Source organism: Ambystoma mexicanum, chromosome 8 (genome assembly GCF_040938575.1).
Source record: "Ambystoma mexicanum isolate Mex_15411 chromosome 8, UKY_AmexF1_1, whole genome shotgun sequence".
Classification (NCBI taxonomy): domain Eukaryota; kingdom Metazoa; phylum Chordata; class Amphibia; order Caudata; family Ambystomatidae; genus Ambystoma; species Ambystoma mexicanum.
The window spans coordinates 1,265,166,451-1,265,180,702 of record NC_090929.1 but is presented as its reverse complement, the minus strand read 5'-3'; the positions used below and the strand labels follow the sequence as shown (position 1 = coordinate 1,265,180,702).

Genomic DNA, 14,252 nt, shown 5'->3' with positions numbered 1-14,252 from the left:
GCTGGAGACACTGTCCTGTTTTGTGGTAATAGTTGAAAAGGCTTCAGGGCTAGAGCTTTGGCGAGAAGTTCCAGATAGTTTATGTGATTATGTGCTTACTCTTTGGACCACTTTCTGTGCACAGAGTAGGCTGCCAGAGTGGCACCCCACTTATCCATGGATAAGTCTGTCGAAATCATAATAGTGTGGGGTCGGACGGAAAGTCGCTCCACACATGACATTGGTCTCCAAAGTCCACTACACTAAGTCCTCTACAAGGAGATTTGGATGATTATCCGGTCAGATGGATTCCGTCTCCTGATCCCAAGCCCTGGACAACTGCAAATGCATGGATCTCATCTTGAGCCTTGTGAGAGGTACAGTGAGAACACAAGATGCGAAGAGGCCCAGCAAATGCTTAGGCTGAAAGGGAGGACCTTGTACTGAAAGTGATGGCCCATCACTCTGAATAGCAGCAACTCGCTGAGGTTACCATATGAGGACATACATGCAAGCGTCCTTCAGGTCCAGGGAGCACAACCAATCTCCCTTGCAACGCGCTTCAGCAATGTGTGCGGGTGTCATCATATTGAACTTTTCCAGCACTGCCTGCCTGGGGAACTATCTCTACAGCTTGCTTCTGAATGAGGTTCTGTATCACCTCTAGGAGGGCTGGGGAGGGGATGAGGGAAGATTGTCAGGGAGTCAAAAATCCTTTGAAACTACTGATAATAACCATGGATCCTGGAAAAGGTGACGCCCTTGGGACACATTCTGAGCTAATCTGCCCCCTATAGGGGTATCATGACTTGGATGCTCGACTCATTGCTTGACTCTGAGGCTTGTGAGGAGCAGGGAGGGGGGAGACGAGAAGAAACCTTTTGTTGCAGTCATTTGTTGCAACCTGCGATGCGTGCTAGTAGAAAAGCCCTAGGTACCTGGCTCTCCTCTCCTGGAAGCCCATTAAACCCCCAAAAAAGCGAGTTTGCTGATCTGATCTAGTCTGTCCCCGTGAAAACCCCATAGGCACTGGCTCAGACAAAATTGCTAGGGACTTAGCTGTCTTTTTTGTCAATTCCTCATCAGCGGATGAATGACTACATTCAGTGCCCTTAAAGGGTAGATCTAATATTTGGTCTTGCACATCTTTGCTTCTAACATGTTTTGAGCAATCACCTTTGCCTCAGCCAAGTCAGCTTTGAATGCCACCTGATGCTCTAAAGGCAAGTCTGGAAGGAATTGTCATATTTCCCTCCATAACTTTTGGTTGGCATCCACCAATAACACATCAGCATTAGCCTGCCTTAGATGTAATTCAGCATTAAGATAGATCTTTTTTCCAAAAGACTCTAGTAACCTGTCCTCCTAAGAAAGACATGAAGCCGCTGATGACACTGAAGAGGATGATCCGAACAGGAGCTAGGAATATGAGAAGGCAGCCACAACTGCAGAGGAATGCAACTTTGGGTGGGCGGACAAACCAATTGTCTGAAATTCCATCTATCTGAACCTGGTATCAAGGCATGTATTGATCGAAGGGCTACAGTGTGTTTTGATCCACAACGTTTTGGCCACCTCCAAAACCTCTTTTTCCTGAACGATTAGATGCTCTCAAGGACAAAATCTCGGCCAGCACCCCTCCTTCAGGCTGTGTTTGCTGAGATGCTGGAACCCCTAAGAAATCTGCTAATCCTTCCATGTGATCATGAGTTGCATGAGCAGAAGATGGCATGTATTTATCCTTCTCTGCAGAATCATGGCATTAAGGGGATTTGCCACGTTGAAAAGATAATTCCTTATCCTGAGGAACTTGCACTGAAACAGATGACACACAGGGTCCGCAGGTTGTGATGGAAGAGCTAGTTTCCTGCGTTGGTTGAGGAGGCGGCTGCACAGGAGGCAGTGGTGGGGGTGGCGTTGGTGGAGAGGGAGGTGGAGGAAGTGGAGCCATTGGTTGAGGCTGAACCTTAGGAACCACTTCTTCAATTAAGGATTTTATTATCCCTGTCATCTGTTGTGACCTTACGAGTTGCATGAAGCAGTCAAAGAACCTATCCTCACATGTGGCCTATGATTGCTGCACCTGGGGGCTAGGCGACTGCACTGCAACCGTAGGATTCCAGGTAGATGTTGGTGGTCTACCTCCCACAGGGCTATGCTGAAGACCTCTTCCCTATGAGAGTCTCTCTGATGGCATGGGATAAGCAGAAGGCCATGGTAACTGAGATGGGTACGTGTTGCCAGTGTGGCCAGACTGTCTGAAAGTAGGCTGTGCAGGTCTTTCTGAAAGCCTACATGGTTGCAAGGCACACTCCCAAGGAAATTAGGCTAATGCTGTGACAGACTTCTAATCGGATTGAGAGCTCGGCGCCACCAAATGGCTGGCCACCATTTATGTAGTAGATTTGGGGGGAAAACACAAAACCCTGGACATTAGGACTCTGGAGGACCTCGAGATTTGACCCAGTGTTGAGACTGACCTAGTATGTTAGCCTGAGAGGCTTTATGCCCTCAGGCTTTCGCCCGGTAGTCAGGTCACGTTTAAGCACCCCTTAGGCCTAGGCCCGGTGCAAGAGATTTTACGCCCCTCAGACAGATGTCTGGTAACAGGACCAGCCAGTCCCTCGACCCCAACCTGGTAGGATCAGAGGACCCATCGGTGCGTGCACCGGTAGCTTGAGAGGCCTCAGGTTCAGTCTCAGTGCAAGGATCTCTATGACCCCTTGCAGCAGAGGAACTCCCTTGACAAAAGTCACCCGCTTAGGTACTGAAGAAAAACTAGCACTCACCTGTCTGGTAGTCTTTGTTTCGACTGTGAAGTTCTTGTGGTGATCTGGAGGCAACCCCGAGAAAATCTATCTCCACCTGGATAAACAGTTCTTCAAGGATCTAGGGCTGAGGGAATGACACTACTTGCAAGAATCTCATCGGTAGTCGGGCCTCAGACTCTGTGAACAGAGCGAATGGGAGTCCAATGCCAGAAATGATCCCTTGCAGGAGGAGCACTGACTAAACCTGCTCATGACTGACATAAGCTGGGGAGCGAGTCGCTGGGGCCAGAGAAAGATGAAAAAATACAGGGAAAGAACTGGTACACAGCAAAATATCCATGCGCTGGCGTAGGGTAGGTCTGATCCCATCCGTACGGAAAAGAGGACTGAGCTGAGGCACCAGTAGGCGGGGTTGGTGGGGTGTGGTTACACTCACGACAGCGCTCATATGTGCACTAAATTTAAAGGGGAAAAGCATATTTTGGCAGCGAAAAATGGTTCCGGCCAGTCCCTATGCAGGGACGATCATGCAGCAAGGAGAAAAGGGGGCGGGACCTAGGAGTATGAGAAATTGGGAAGAGAATATGTGCAATATTTTGGGGGGGGGGTCATTTTACAAGCCTTGTAGAGCAAAAGAAAGGCATAAAAGAAAGTTGTTAGCTATGCATATCTTACTTTTACTTTCCAGGGCATTTTAGTACCGTTTGGAAGTGAACAAGGAGCATAAGACGGAATTAGCATTTCCGCCATGCTTTCCTTCACCGACTTCCACAAGAAAATGGTTTAACGTCATCTTGAGATTTTCATGCAGGCATTAAACCAATGGATTCCTATTTAATATGCCTGTATTTAGCACCTGATAAAAGCACGCAGATTCCGTAAGAATCCACTGTAAATGCCGTATTCAAAGCATAGTCTACAGCCGCCATTTACATTCTTTATAAAACAGAGTAAAAGTGTTACTTCCATGCAATTAACATTCATTGTAAAAAGCCCCATGGGTGTTTAAGCATACATTTTGATAAGCAACTTTTGTGACTCTCCATTTGTTCTCAAGTGAATGTACCATAATATCCCTGCGAGAACGACTTGCCTCGATGAAAAAAACATGAATACTTTTCATTTCTGAGAGCTCTGGATAAATGATAAATTTAGTGTAGAAACGCTATAATTTACCCTCCAGTTTACAGCACCACTATTCTCAGTTTGGAGGGGAGATGTCATGCTTTCCAGCTGTAAAAGCTGATAAAATCTGTCTTTGCGGGACCAGAGAGTGCAACATTTACATTGCAAGCAGAGGATTTCTACAAAGTCTGCCACTTTTCTTATTTACGAAAGTGTCATTGACCCTCCAGTAAATAAGAAAAGTGGTGCTGCATACTAAGAAATGGTTTCATTATAAAGGAAACGTGTGACGTAAATGTTAACTACGCTGCAGAGGTGCCATTCTTTAACTCCTTTTTTTCATGTTAAATCAGGGCTTTTGGAAGGAGAATCCCCTCGCAGTTCCTGCCCTGCATCTGTGATGGTTGCTAAGCCTGTCTGTCTCTGTCTGTCTTTCTCTCTCTCTCTCTCTCTCTCTCTCTCACTATCTCTCCCGCTTCTTTTTAAACCCACCTTAACTTTAATGTTCTTTTGCATACATTCCACAATTCTCCAAACACAAGGCTGTCAAGCCCATACTGCACTCATGATACCTAATAAAGGTGAACACAGGTATGTAGTTGTCTTGGGTGGAAAACGCTCTCTAAGAGAAAGACAATTACCTGGAGAAAAAAGATTTCATTTGGGCTAATTTGCACATCCACAATGCCTTGCTGACGCGACTCTGAACAGAAGGTGAACTTCCAGGCTTAAATGCATTATTATACATGTTTTCAGTGAAAAAACATTGGTTAAGAGAGAGTTAAGGTGATTAGATCTAATGCAACAAAACCCCTGAAATTCAGCACTTGCATTTCAAGCAAGTCCACCTTCATTATGCACCCCCTGTTGTGCAGCGTATGATCACAATGATGACATTACTGATGATATGACTAACTACATCATACATGACATCACTCATGAGATCAATAATAACATCATATATGACAATACTGATTATATAAGTTAGAACATTTTGTTGACCTCTTTTGCTACATATTTTCTTAAACTTACCAATAATAACAACATGACATGGACCAATACACTGATACAGAAGCACGATATGATTACGTGTGGAGCATTCATTTGTAGTACTTATCAATTTATAAAATTTAAAATAAAAGCATATAACATTTACAAACGTTATTCATTTAGATTTACAATTCTCCTTTGTTAGGCAGAATTATATGCAGTACCCTTTGGGAACACCACACACAAATAAGACTACAAGTGACAGTACAAATTCACCTTTGGTACAAGCCTGTACTACACAGTAAAAGTGGTAGTGATGGCTGAGCAGCCAGACGTATCTCAAGAGTAAGTGAGCAGTATCAATAGTTACATAAAGGACAGCAATGACTATGATTCAAACAAACACTGACTCAAAGTTTCTGAGTAAAAGAATATACATTTATTTACACATCAGTTGTATAACATTTCACTAAAGTAAAGCAGTTTAAAAATCACACTCTTAATACACCACACCACTCCCAATAGATTCCAGACAAATTAAGCTCACAAATGAAGTGGGAGCAAAATGGCGCTCCAGCAATTTAAAATGGAGGGAAAGACAAAATTAGGCAGAAATTGAGCAGCACCAACAGGTAAGTAAGCAGGGCAATCTAGAAAGAGGAACTACAGTGATGGAATCAAATCAAAAAGGCTTAGGGCCAAAGTCAATAGGACAAAAGTCTTTTGCTCAAGATCACACAGTTGAGGGTAGTTTGCGGTTAAGTCTTTGCCAAGAGTTCCGGACGAAGTTGGTCAGCAGAAAAGTTATCTTAAAGAGTAGAGAAGGACAAGCCCTGGAATTGGAGAAAGATTTCACACACTTTCACCGCGGCTGGGCGAAACGAACAACCGGATTTGCACAGTACCTTTAAATGGAGAAGAAGCTGTAGCTGAGGCGGAAGTTCCTGGCAGTTCCTGCAGGCTCACGGTTCCTGAAGCGACTGTCGGACTGACATGAAGTAGGAAGACGAGGGTCCTGCACTGCCCAGGGAAGAAACCAGTAGCAGAACAAAGTAATGAATAAAAGGTGCGCTCCTTAAAACCCATGCAGGGTCCAACCTTCCTGGCTATCCGGTTCACTGTAGCTCTGTACAGCAAATTCGACCAGAGGAGGGAGTCCTGGCTTGCAGTTTGGGCGAACTGGTTGGTCCCACCAGCTCGGGGGAAGATGATTCCTGGTAGATCTTCTCTGTTGTTGGAGCTTGAAGATTTGGACCTGCAGCAGGGCTTCACCGGGCGGTTCAGTCGTTGTAGGGGTCCTCTTCTGTCAGCTCCTCGTCGGTTCTTTCGTTCCAGTGGCGACTCTGCTTTTCCAGACCCAGAGACCTGCTTTTTATGCAGTTTTCCCCCATTCACACAGCCTGGCTGTCAATCACACAGCAGGGTGGCTGTCCCGTCAGGACAGTCAACACAGCCAATCATTTCAGAGTGCGACATGGGTCTCCAAAGAGACCCTGTGCAGGGAGTCCTAAACCCCTTCTTCACACCCTGTCCCCCCACAGACATACAGGCGCCTAAGGAGGGCTTCTGCGTAGAAGCCCGCGAAAAGACGGTGAACAAAGGAATCAACCAAGGTTTGGCACGCAGAGTAAAACACGAGAAAGACTTTTACAATAAGAAATGTGGAAAAAACCTACCCGGAACCGAAATAAAATATATATGGTCTAGCGGGTTTGTGTTCGAGGCTACCAAGATAGCCTAAAACAATACCAAGGTTATTTAAGATACCCGTGGTAGAAAAATAGGGTAGTTACCACTGCCACCAGCCAAGTCTTGATGAAAAGGGAGCGAAACAATGCTCCAAGAGAAACAGACAAAAAGGGATAAGTATTAACCCTTTCAGTACTCTCTGTAAGATACGGTGTACTGGGTCTGTGGTTTTACAGAGGCTAATACAGTTAATGGCAACTTTATATGTTCTGGGAGACAGTAGTCAGTCCCAGAAAATGGAGTCTGAGTTGGGAAGTCTAAAAGACAACCATGTGTCACTGCACTGAAGGTGCTGTGTAACACACAGAAAACAAGGATGATGCCTGTGGAGTAGGTGAGGCTCCACAGTCTATGAACACAAAAAGGTTAAACACACACAGCAAAACACATGTAAGAGTGGGAAAAAAGGCTCACACTCTTACCAGGTGAAAAAAATAAATCCTAGAAATCCAGCAAAGTTGCTGAGGGACTCAGTAGGTAAGAGAAATTAGCCATTCTGGAGAATTCTCCCTAACATCCTTACTGTAATAACATTATATGAACACATTCTTTTTAAAATGAGTTTTATAACAAATATAAAAGTAAGAATGTGCCTGTGTGTATTGTGATAGTATAGAATCTAAGAATTTGAAGTTTGGTTAATATACCCAAAAAAAATCAATTATTTAAACTACATAATTACACTTATAGAAAGGAAATGAAGATTAAAAAGTAGATATTTAATTATAGACAAGGCAATTGTATTACTAATAATTTAGTCATTTATTTTGAAAAGAAATTGACATTGTTTTCAAATACAACAGATTTCGTTCAAAAATACACAATTGCTTATATACTATTATTTTAAATAATGTCTGTCATCACTTACATTTGTGTACATACACTACATTTACAGAAAAAAGTGCAGAATACAATGTACTGTGTAAGTATGAAATAAGTACATATATGTTATGTAACAAAACTGAGTTGGCATATATAATTAATCAAACCAGTGATATCAGTGAATTCATGTATGACATCAACAGCGACACCATCCATGGTGTCAACAATGATGTCATGTATTATGTAATTAGGGATGTCACCAGTGATGCCATCTGTGATGTTATCATTGTGGTCATACACTGTGCAACAGGGGGAGCACATTTAGGGTGAATTTGCTTTAAATGCGAGTGCTACATTTCAGGGGGTTTGCTGGGTTAGATCTGATCACCTTAACTCACTCTTAACAAAGGTTTTTTCACAGAATGTCAAAGGTTTCGTTGCCATGTATTTTCATGTTAAATCTGATCACCTTAACTCTGGCTTAAGTGAAGTTTTTCCCTGAATTTTAAGAGTTGTGTTATACTATAGTTTCTTTGGGGCTCACTAGCCATGGCCTTGAGCCATGGCCTTTGGCTCTGGCATTTGTACATGTTGTACCAATACGTTCCTTTGGGGCCCATTAGTAGGGCCTCCGACCACGGCCTTCGGCTGTGGCCACTGTACATGTTGTATCAATAGGTTTCTTTGGGGCCAACTAGCCATGTCCTTTGGCCATGACCAGTGGCAACGGTGTTACCAGCTCTAACGCTGTGCTTTCATTTCCTCTGAGGCCCCTTGCAAGGACATACAGGTTACAGCCGAGCAAGGCCTCAGTACTGTGGAATGCGTGCAAACCACACCTCAGGCAATCAGAGACGGTTTCGGCCCCTCCTGAGAAGTACATGGCGGACGTGATCAACAACTGCTACAACCAGGTCCTCAAGGAAAAAGGCTGACTCGTGACCAGGAAATCATTCTGCAACAAAACACAAACATTTCCCTTCTCTTCCCTATCTTATATGGACTTCTGTGTTATTAACTGTACTATTAGTGGAGAATGGATCAGCCACACCGTTTGTATATAAGGGTGAGCCACGCCTAGGGTAGGGCAGATCAGTCCACCCTGGTGTTGGTTCCTGCTGGCATTACAATGCTGTACCTTTCTACTTCTGGTCTCCTGTGTCTTATTGGGTGTCTTAGTGCCCAATTACTGTTGGGGAGCAGGACAGACTAGTAACACATGGTGCTGAAACCTGGCAGCTCCCCTTTTTGTGTGCAAGACTCAGATAAATAAGAAGGTAAATAAAAATTGCCCTTTTAGCTATACCTGGTGCACATGCCAATGGAACACGTGCCTGATCAGGGTACACCGGATTTCCCAGGAATCCGGGACCATACAGAAGTATTGCCTGATAGGGTCAGTGCCTTAGAGTGCTTTAAATGATACACGTTCTGAAGAGCAAAATCAGAGCTGTGGTCAGGTCAGAGCACCTTTAAGTATTTTGTGGTACAGTCAGAGCGAGCACTTGATAGGTGTGGGGTCAGAAGCCGGAAATAGATATTGCGATAGGGTCATCGTAGGGACATTTCCATAATGGCAGATGCCTGTCCACTGACTTGGCAGGAAGAGGAGGCAAAGGCACCTATAGAGGAATATTTGAAAAATAGAAAAGGCATGTGCATTTGGCACGACATAGATAAACGCCCCAAAACAATAGATCATTTTATTCAGGAATTGTTGCATACCTCTGCAATGAAATACAATGACAAGAACAAAATACATTTATATATAACACTAGCCATTCCCGACGTAACATACGCCATTCTAGCAGATCTTGAAGGTCAATATCGGTCGGTAATTCATAGGGTCACTTCTGTCCCCCTTCTTAAATTTCAGAATGACCACTGATCTCTTCCAGGAAGGGAGCGTCGCTCCCTGTGACTTATAAATGGCCATTGAAAAGTCTAAACGTATGGGTAACTTTCTTATTTTGAATTTGAAAGGCATATTTGTATCAGATGTAATGAGAGGTATGCACGGTATAAGAACAGTATCTAAGTTCCACCGATTACCCATGTCTCTATGATGTGTCTTTATAGAGACATCATTGTCAACCTTGTTCCAATGCAGAGTCCCTGTGATGGCATAAGATTGCGTAGTAGCAGAATTACTGCAGCTACTTTCAGTTTTAGCTTGAGTGGAGGCATTCATACTACAGCGTTTTGCTCTTTAGAGACTGCAATGTTGAGCCAGTAATTAACTGTTCATTGACACTGGAACCGCTGTGCCCTGCGTGAAGAGAAGTGGGGGTGGAAAGAAGTAACTCGAAATTATTCTGAATATTTGCGATAGTCGAAGGTGAAGGTGACCGCATAGAACGGTGCTCATTCTGTTTGTTAAAATGATAGCTGTTGTTGAAGTGGAAGGGCACACAGAGCTGCACTTTGCCATTTGGACAGCAGAGGGCAATCTAACACTAATGAATTGCATCAGTATGGAAAACTACCTAAGCATTTTATATATATTATATATAAAGATGTTTGTGGAAACTGTATAAGGTGGCCAAGGGGTAAAGGGACAGTACTGAACAACAGAGCAAACTATTATGTGGCATGAGCGATGAAATTATGTATGCCTGACAAACGGCGAACACACAGTGCATGCAGATGTCATCGACAATCTTACTTAAAGCACAGGGCATTCAGCAGCAGTTGAATGATTGCCAAAAAGAACTGCAATTGACAAAAAAAATGTCTTTGATATATATAGACAGCAACACCCAGACAGAGAGGACTGGGCATACCCCGTTCTACCTGTAAAATCCACCCCCGGCCAATATGAAAGAACCCCACCTTATAACAAAATGGCAGTGCTGACACTGAAGACAGAGGGATCATTTCAAGACGCAGGCCCAGACAACACTTCCACAGTCACAGAATTGGTGGATGAGTTAAAATTGGACAAACCTGTGGAGAAGTTAGGTGGGCACCACTGAGGCAGTGAATACAGTTAAATATCCCACAGAAATTCAGGTTGCTGATGACATTTTCAAAGGAGCTGTCTGGCAAAAAAGATAGATCCAGTGACACCAGGATCTAAAGTCCAAAGAAACAAGAGAAAACTTGGTGGAACCACACAGTTATCCAGACGATCACACACTGCTCTCTCCAAAGAGCTGCTATGTTGTTTCAGGGTATATTACTGCACGAAATGTCCAAAATTAGGAAAGTATATAAGTAAGTTGCTCCGTAAATAATAGTTATCAAAGTACTAGAACGTTTTGCATCATAAACATTGTTTTAATAACAGAAAAATAGATGTAAACAGCATCTTCATCAGTATGGGTTCATGGGCCAAAGCATTTCGAGGGAACTCCTTTTTCAGGGCTGAGCACTAGTTAATTAAAACATGAATATCATGCACAGACATAACGAGTGTGCAAAGAAAAGTGTTATCATCAACCAAAAAACATATCCATACATACCATATTGTTTGTGAGTATATAGGTGTAGGCAGGAAAAGAAACATAACAAAAAATATATGTCAGTCAATATTACACACAGTTTTGGTCATAATCATTGCAGAGAATAAGAGAAAATCTGAGATTTGATGTGCAGTACCTTAGCGTAGTGACCTCTGAGTCAAAGTCTGAAATTGTGAAATTAGCCTTTGTTAAATGCATGGAAAATAATGCATGTAAATAACTGTTCACACTAGGCGATCAGAGAAACAAGGATTACCTCAATGGCCAAACGTACACTCCACAGATGCTGAAAGACAGATAATCTGTAAGAAATCAAAGTAAAACTTTATGCATAACAGAAGGCTCGTCTCGTCAGAGCCGCATGTCGGCTTTGCCTAAAAACTAACCTGCTGCGGGCGGGTGTGGAATTTCAGCAGAGATGCTGTGCACGAACGCACGCCATCTCTTTGTCTATAGGCGTTGTCGTGGTAACCGCTGGCGTCATGACGCTGCAATGCCGAGGGTGTAGCAATGGCACAGGCGCCTCGTGTCCCGGAACTTCTGTGTAAACACAGAATGGCCGGGACAGGTGGTTACAAATTTAAAAATCATGTTGTGAAAACATTCTCAATGATGAGCATCACATTACGGGTGAGTAGTATTCTAAGTACAAAAGAAAGCATACTCAATCCGGTGCGTCTAAGTACAAAAGTAAGCATGCTCAATAGAGGTGAATTTAATAATAATACTAAATAATAAGCGTCACATTGCGGCTAAGTCAACTTCCGAACTCACAAAAAACCATACTCAAGCCAGATGCGCCTAATGAGTAATAATAGTGAGAGGTCTGAACAAGCTCTTGATATGCAGTAAGCAATGGTCTTGTCAATAGACAGTATACAGAAATAAAGGTAACAGAATATAAAACAACATGGTGTTCAAAAGCATATGTGTAAGGTAATCGAAAGTATATATCATTATACCAATGTAAATACAGGGTGCAATATATCTATGCAAAACTAAACAAATCCAGTTGCAACATGTGCTGCTCATGGATATTATTATTATTATTATTATTATTATTATTATTATTATTATTATTATTATTATTATGTACATGTATAAGGCACCGAAGCCGCAGGCATCAGGGTGCCAAAGAACCCTACAATAAGGGCAGGAGGGAAAGCAGAAGCGAAAATAAAGAAATAGTACCAGCACCGAGGTTTATTCAAACAGGATAGTCTTCAGCCCCCTTCCTGAATTTCAGCAAATCCGTTTCTATATAACTGTCCTCAGCCAATGTTGAATCAGCCTATTTATTTGTCCTTAGTCAATGTTGAATCAGCCTATTTAACTGTCCTTAGCTGTAGTATCGGGGATGGTAAGAAGACATCTGGATTCAGGTAAGGCACAGGAGACCAGTATATATAAAAGGAGTAAGTTTATTTATAAGTTACAGAGTTACAGGGCTAGTTATATAGAAAGGGGCAGGGAGCTAAACAGATGACATCCTTTCAGTAAGGTTCTCCCATCCTGTGTTACCAAACGTAGTTCTTGGAGCCTTCAGGTCCCATCACATTCCATATGACATAGCTGTGTTCTACCATCAGCAGCACTGTGTGCACCCAGTGCAAATAGATAAGTACAACACTACACATCTCCCTCTCTTCAATTGAACACCAAACAAAGTATCACAAACCAAGCATTAAAAGAGGCTCTCAAAATTACACACTCCTGCAAATCCGTAAAACCATTACAACATTCACAACCCAGAAAGCGTATCCACATTCACGTAACTAACAATCAAAACAATCAAATACACAAATCACCACCTGCCCGGGACTGCCACTCCCGGGCCTCACAACTGCCACTTGCGAGCACATATGTTCCTTGCCACACTCTCAACCATCAAAGCATATCTCCTCCCACTCCACCTGCCACATGGAGACAAGGGTCTGCCCCACCCAGCACAAATGCGTACTCACGCAACCATCAGGAACTATCTAGCATTCATATGAACCTCTTATATTTTATCCCTATCAACATTACATTTGCCTCACAACCATAACTGTATAACTACATACACCACCATTCCTCTCCGAAACACCTGTGGTTTGCGCCATCACATATTCACATACACACCCTGCCATAAGAAACAATGAAAAGTGGGAAAAATGCAGAAAAGAAAACTCACAAAACAAAGATCACATTAAAACAACGCAGCTGGAAAAGAGCAGCGCGAGAAGAGAATACACCGCGACAGAGACTGATCAGATCTGAGTCCAAGTGCAAAAGATCTTTGAAAACAAAATTGTTTTGAATGCAGCCAAAAATTGAAAGCATCCAAAGTTTAAAAAAACATGTTAGGCCAAGGAAAATAAACCGGTAATATATTAATATGCATGCCATAAGTACTGTGCCCAAAAATTGTATACGTACCACGCAACATTCGTGTCACATTTAACCATAGGGCTTTCTCATTTAACATGAAAATCACTCATTGTTTTCACGCACGTATTGCATGACATCAGAACGATGCTGTGCCAAAATATTATACTATAACATGGCATCAGAACGATGCTGTGCCACTTAAATTAAACTTATTACAGTCCACATCATGGATAATATATTATTAATGAACATATTTCCCCTTTGGATTGATAACACATTTAAAATATCAATATGTATTGCAAATATATATGAAATGCAGCATTTGGAGACCTGAAAATCCTATAATATTGTTAAACACTACACGCAGGAAAAAAACATTTGTTTTCTTTGTGTTGTTTGTTGGTTATTGTTATGAGTGTATTATCAATATGTTACACCTACACTTATAGCAAATGTAATCATTTACTAACCCCAGTCTCCCTTAAAAACACATCATTCAAACTTGCATGCACCGTGTGCCTTCCCAGCCAGGAACACCAACATGGACAAGCATCCAACCTCATTTGAATTTGCACCCACAATATCATTTCTACAAGGAAGTAAAAAAGGCTTAGAATAACCATCTGAGTAAAGACTCACTATAGTCCATGAATTGCACGAAGAAATTAAACACAGCAAAGAAGGGGAAACAATGCTGGTGCCCTTAGTGCTTTCATCCATATGAAAGGCATTGCTAATGCCCCCTTCATTTAGCATCATAAATAACTCTGGCGGGTCAATGTCAAAGTATATAAATCACTTCATTCACCGGCAACGCTGTGACAATAATAAAACAGTACCTGTACCACATCTCATCCAATAATATGCAGAAAATGTATACTGGAACTGCTGCCGGTGGGTTCATTCACAAGAAACACACGGCGCACTGTAAAACCCTTCCTATGCAAACGAAAGGTTCAATCCTTTTAAAATCCTTTGTAAA

At 42.5% G+C, this 14,252-nt stretch overlaps 1 long non-coding RNA gene across 1 annotated transcript in view; it reads right to left on the bottom strand.

The window, feature by feature from the left end:
• LOC138472959 (uncharacterized) overlaps window positions 1-14,252 on the bottom strand; it is a 239,240-nt gene that overhangs the window by 104,203 nt on the left and 120,785 nt on the right. The window contains exon 2 of the long non-coding RNA XR_011268700.1: window positions 11,287-11,440. This is a non-coding gene — a long non-coding RNA (uncharacterized lncRNA). The remainder of the gene's footprint in view (window positions 1-11,286; window positions 11,441-14,252) is intronic.